Below are 5,938 nucleotides of genomic sequence, written 5' to 3'. Positions count from 1 at the left end.
CAAGGCAATGGGGTTAATTGACTTGCCCAAGGTCACACAGCTAGGTAATTATTGTCTGAGATCAGATTTGAACTTAGGAATTCCCGACCAGAGGGCCAGTGCTCTATCTACTGTGCCACTAGCTGCCCCTTGTAGAGAGTCTTCAAAGTCAAACTAAGTTTAGAATTTATTTTTTTATTTTATTTTATTTTTTTTTATATTTTAGCTCTTTTGGTTCTCCACCAAGGTACAAGATCAGAGTGAAAAGGAAAACCCCATGTGGGAACTGCTCATCTGAAAAATCTGCCTCAGCATCTGTGTTGGGGAGAGTGGGGACAGGCTGACCAGAGCAGCCAAAGTATTGGAGCAGCTCACAGGCCAAACCCCAGTGTTCTCCAAAGCTCGCTATACTGTCGGGTCTTTTGGAATCAGGAGAAATGAGAAGATCGCAGTTCACTGTACAGTCCATGAGGCCAAAGTTAAAGAGATTCTGGAGAAGGGACTGAAGGTGTGAGAATAACTTCTCAGATATTGGCAACTTTGGCTTTGGGATCCAAGAGCATATAGATCTGGGGAAAAAAGGACCCAAACATTATTATGACTTGGACTTCTATATGGTGCTGGGCAGACCCAGGTTCAGCATTGCAGATAAGAAGCGTAGGACAGGTTGCATTGGGGTCAAACACAGAATTGGCAAAGAGGAAGCCATGCACTAGTCCAACAGAAGTATGATGGCATCATCCTTCCTGGCAAATAAAATCTTGTTTTCTATTAAAAGGTCAATAAAATTGTCACTGAAGTGTAAAAAAATTTTTATTTGTTTTCCAATTATATGCAATAGTAGTTTCTATCTATCATTTTTTGTAAGGTTTTGAATTTTACAACCCCCCCCACTCTCCCTTCCTTCCCCCCGACCCTCCACAGAAGTCAGTCTGGTAATCTTTATATTATTTCTATGTCGTACATTGATTGAAATTGAATTCATTGAGAGAGAAATCATATCCTTGAGGAGAGAATAAAATATTAGAGATAGCAAAATTATGTAGTACATAGACACTTTAAAAAAATGAAGGTAATAGATTTTGGTCTTTGTTTAAACTTGAGCAAAGAAATGGAGGTAGGAGAGAAAAGGAATTACTCAGAGACTATTGGAATTCAGTTTTATTAGGGCAATAATTCTAAAACTATTCTTAAGGAAAGTGTATCCTTCTCCCTAGTGACTTCTCCCCTTTATGATTACTACATAGAGTAGAACTAGAAGCATGTCAGGCAGGCTTCATGAAGAAGGTAACAATTGGGGGTGGCTAGGTGGCAGTTGATAGAGCACCAGCCCTGGAGTCAGGAGTAACTGAGTTCAAATCCGACCTTAGACACTTAATAATTACCTAGCTGTGTGGCCTTGGGCAAGCCACTTAATAACCCCATTGCCTTGCAAAAAACCCTCCAAAAACTAAAAACTTAAAAAAAAAAAGGTTAACAATTGAGATAGGTCCTGAAAAATGGGAAAGGTTTCAACAGATAGAACGATGGAAGGGAGAAGGTGTTTGTTTTTTCCTTTGGCTACAGATGGTATCCTATGTGGCAGATACCCTAAAATTGACCCTAATTGATGGAATGAGCAAGTCCATTAAGGTTGATTATCACCCCCATGTTGCTGTTAGGGTGTACAATATTCTTCTGGCTCTGCTCCTCTCTTCCAACATCAATTCATGCAAGTCTTTCCAGGCTTCTCTGAAACCCCAACCCTCTTGGTTTCTAATAGAACAATAGTGTTCCATAACATACATATACCATATGTATGCCATTCCCCAATTGATGGATAGTCACTCAATTTCCAATTCTTTGCAATCCCAAACAGAGTTGCTATGAATATTTTTTGTACAAGTGATGTTTTACCCTTTTTCATGATCTCTTCAAGAAACAGACCCAGTAGTGTTATTGCTGGATCAAAGTGTATACACATTTTCATTGCCCTTTGGGCATAATAGAATTTATTTTCTAAAAGCCTGGGTAGTTATTGAATGCTGGAGAGCAGGGTTTTGACCTGATGTGAGCTGTGTAAGAAAAAGTATCCTGAAAGCTGTCTTTTGGATTAATTTGAAAAGGGATAGGGGCTATAGTTAGGCAAATCAATTCAGAGGCTAAAGTGGTAATGACTTAAACTAGGTTGGTGGTAAGAGAGTGGAAAGGATGGGACATATTTAAAAGCTTTTGTGGAGGTAGAGCAGCTAGATGGCATAATAGGTAGAGGACAGAACTTGGACTCAAGGAGGTCTGAGTTCAAATCCAGCCCAAGACACTTTCTAGCTATGTGACCCTAGACACGTCATTCAAAGTCTGTCAAAGTTTCTTCATCTGTAAAATAAACTGAAGAAGGAAATGGTAAACCACTCCAGTGTCTTTGCCAAGAAAATGTCACATGGGTTCACAAAGAGTGAGACACAATTGAAGACAACAAATTATGGAGGTAGAATCCACAGGTCATAGTAATGCATTGATTATGTTTGATGAGGATAAAGGCAAAGATGGTGTTGAGGTGGCAGCTCTCAGAAGTAAGGAGAAGCAGGGGGAGAAAGAGGGTGACTTTAGTTTTGGATAAGTTGACTTTCATGTTTCAAATAGGTGGTAATATGGACTACTCTGGGGAAGTACTATGGGTGGAAATACAGATTAGTGAATCATATGCATACCAATGCTAATTAAATCAAAAGGAATAGTTAAAAATTGCTTTCAAGATATAAGGAATCTTTTTGTTTATTTGGATTCTAGTCATCATTAAAAACAGCATTCTTTTCAGAATATGACCCCTATACTTCTAATATAGCTGGCAAATTGGGATTCCATTTCCTACAATGGTTTCATCTGAAACTTTCAGATTTGAGAGACTATTTTGAGAGACTACTTAAGTGTTTTTTTAAATAGAAAGAAAGATAAATGTATTTCCTTCTGTGTGGTCCCAGTGATTGTGGGGGACTGGTGATTGAGAACTGAGCCAAAATCCCATTTAAGATTGTGTAAAAAGAATTGGAACGGCTGATATTCATGTAGACAACTAAAATTAATAATGTGCTTACAAATTGAAGGTCTCAGAAACTCAGCACTTGTGATATTTTTTCTTTTACCTTTTGGGTAGGTTCGATTATTATTTTATTTAAAATAAAACTGCTGATTTTCTTTTTTAAAAAAATCAACAGGCACTTCTCAAACATCTACAATATGCCAGAATAATGAAGTACCGGGGATACAAATATCAAATAAAATGAAATAAACCCTACTCTCAAGTAGTTTATGGGAGAATTTAAATGTAGAGTTCTATAGATTAAAGTCAAGTACAGATAGAAAGCTTGTTATTTTGAAAATAATTGCAATCAGATGTACACATTAAATCAGTTTTCTATTCATATAATAGTTTTATTCTAAAACCTTAAAACATTTTAGTGACTTATGCATGAAGTTAGGGGCATTTCCTATAACTGGAGTATCTGTAAAAAAAGAGAAGCAGTGGAGTTTATTTTTTCCATAGCAGAAGTAGTGGCAGACTTCAGTTTCCTAACTCCTTTATCATGGAACCATTGAATTAAAATTTGGAAGGAATTATGAAGATTTCCCTTTGCAAGTTAAATGACTTTTCTTTAACATCACAGAAGTAGGTAATGATAGAGCTGGGACTAGAACTATATCTCTACTTATTTTTAGTATAGAGTTCTTTCCATTTTTCTGGAGTGTGTGAATAATATTCCTCTATATATTTTAAGGACTTTAGTAGAAAGGAAAAAAATTTATCAGTGTCTTCTATGTGCTAGGTAATCTGCTATTTTACAAATATTATTTCATTTAATCCTAATAGTCCTGTGAAATAGGTATTATTCCCATTTTACAGATAAGGAAATTGAAATTAAAATTGGTCAAGTGACCTGCCTAATGTCACACAGCTAGTAAGAAAGTGTACGAATCTAGATTCAAGCTTATTTCTTGCTCACTCCACAACCAATACTTCTCTCTCTCTCTCTCTCTCTCTCTCTCTCTCTCTCTCTCTCTTTCTTTCTCTCTCTTACACACACACACACACACTCAAATATGTATGTTTACTTATAAAATCATCTCCTAAACAATAAAGTCATGAAGTTTGGGTTGGAGTTCAACCCTGTTGAAATAACTATTGTTCATTTATAAACTGTATTCATTTTCTTTGATAAGTTCCTGAAATATAGTAGCCAAATTCTTTCTCAAAGTTTTCAGAAAGATGAGTAATAAAAAAAATTTTTCTATGTTCCATTCTCAAGAGCTATCCTTTATGTATACATAGCTTTGAAATATTTTTCCAGATGATTCTTTCTCTAGATTAATTTTTCTTCTGCTTTCATTTCCACTATTCTTTCAGCTACACTATCTTTCTTTCCATAACCTCCCCCATATTCCACTTGTTTGTCTAGAAAAAAATAATGCACTTATTCAGGACTGACAAAAACAATTTTTGAAAGATAAAATATGAGCTAAATGTATAGCAAAAACCCCCCTAGCTAATTATTCTTTCCCTCCCCCCATAATGAGGTTGAGGAATAATTAATTTCATCAAACATCAATGTCAATCAATAATCAGTTTCATACCCATCTTTCTTTTTTTTTTTTAGTTTTTTTTTTTGCAAGACAATGCGGTTAAGTGGCTTGCCCAAGGCCACACAGCTAGGTAATTATTAAGTGTCTGAGACTGGATTTGAACTCAGGGACTCTTGGGTCAGTGCTCAATTCACTGTGCCACCTAGCCATCCCTATAAGACTCTAGTTAGACAGAAAACACAAGTTAGCTGGCTTTAGAGTCAGGAAGTGCTGGCTTCAAGTCTTTCCTCTGGTATACAGTAACTGCCTGACCCTGGGGAAGTCAGGTTCAGAGGCCTCTGGAACTCTGTTAGAATGTAAACTGCTGAGGACTTGTAATTCTGCATTGGAAAAGGAAATTTTCTATTGCCAATGAAATCACAAGTCTGGTCCAAAATGAAAAGATTCTTAATATTTAGTTTTAATGCAATTGTTTTAGGTTCTGTTAATTACTCTAATTACCTTTATTTCATTTTATACAAGCACAAATTCAAATCTATTAAGCTCCATGTGTAAGTTTATAGGAGCACAGCATGATAATTTTAGTATTTTGAGTAAAGAGCTCCATAAGGAATAGGATCACTGAGCACTGGCTCATGATGTAAGAGAAATTGTGGGGAAACCAGATCAGTAAATGTGAAGCATGAAACCTGAGACTTAGTCACTGAGCTTGGGTTCCAACCCAGTGCTGCCGACAGATATAATGGAAAGCGCCCTTATTCATCAATTACTCTCAAGCAGTGTCTAGTCTGTTCAGCCTACAGGGGACTGATGCTTAAATTACAACATTCTAATCTCAATCGGCACGAAATGAGAAACTCTGAAATCCAAGCTAATAAGTGTAAACCCAGTTTCAGGCCATGGGGAATTGGAATCCTATCTTTAATTCTTTAGTGGTACAGAACTGCCCCAGGCAACTACACTTTGGAGCCTCAATAATATAATGAGCTAAGTTAAACATACCTGTGACAGTAAGGGAATTTCTTGTTAACAGTAGGGGGTGGGAATGGGGGTGGAGAGAATGGTAGGAGAAACTTAGATTTTTGTCTTTCTAGTAAGAGTGATTCATTAGAGCTGATCCTTTGAGGACAGTTGAAATCCACCAAAGGAAAAATGGATGGGTATTTGAAAATATTATACTGTATCTTCTTTGCTGTTCTATATTATTTCAATTCAAAAACACCATTTAACTAATTTCATGGATCTATAATTTTTAACCATATGGGTACTATCTCCATTGGATATTACCTCTATCTTGACTTTCTTGTACAATTCTAGGTTTTGTCCTATGTATCTCTCCTCTCCCCTTTTTATTCATGTCTCCCTCCAATACTTTCCTCCTGTTGAGCAAATTTAACTATAA

The 5,938-nt window shown here is 36.4% G+C and overlaps 1 pseudogene; it reads left to right on the top strand.

Annotated features, from left to right (window-relative positions):
• Window positions 1-232: 232 nt before the first annotated feature.
• On the top strand, window positions 233-736 carry LOC141520265 (large ribosomal subunit protein uL5-like; annotated as a pseudogene).
• The last annotated feature ends 5,202 nt before the right edge of the window (window positions 737-5,938 follow it).

Source organism: Macrotis lagotis, chromosome 4, assembly GCF_037893015.1.
Source record: "Macrotis lagotis isolate mMagLag1 chromosome 4, bilby.v1.9.chrom.fasta, whole genome shotgun sequence".
In the NCBI taxonomy this organism is placed as follows: domain Eukaryota; kingdom Metazoa; phylum Chordata; class Mammalia; order Peramelemorphia; family Peramelidae; genus Macrotis; species Macrotis lagotis.
Note: the sequence above shows the minus strand (reverse complement) of the source record. Positions and strands in the feature narration are given on the sequence as shown.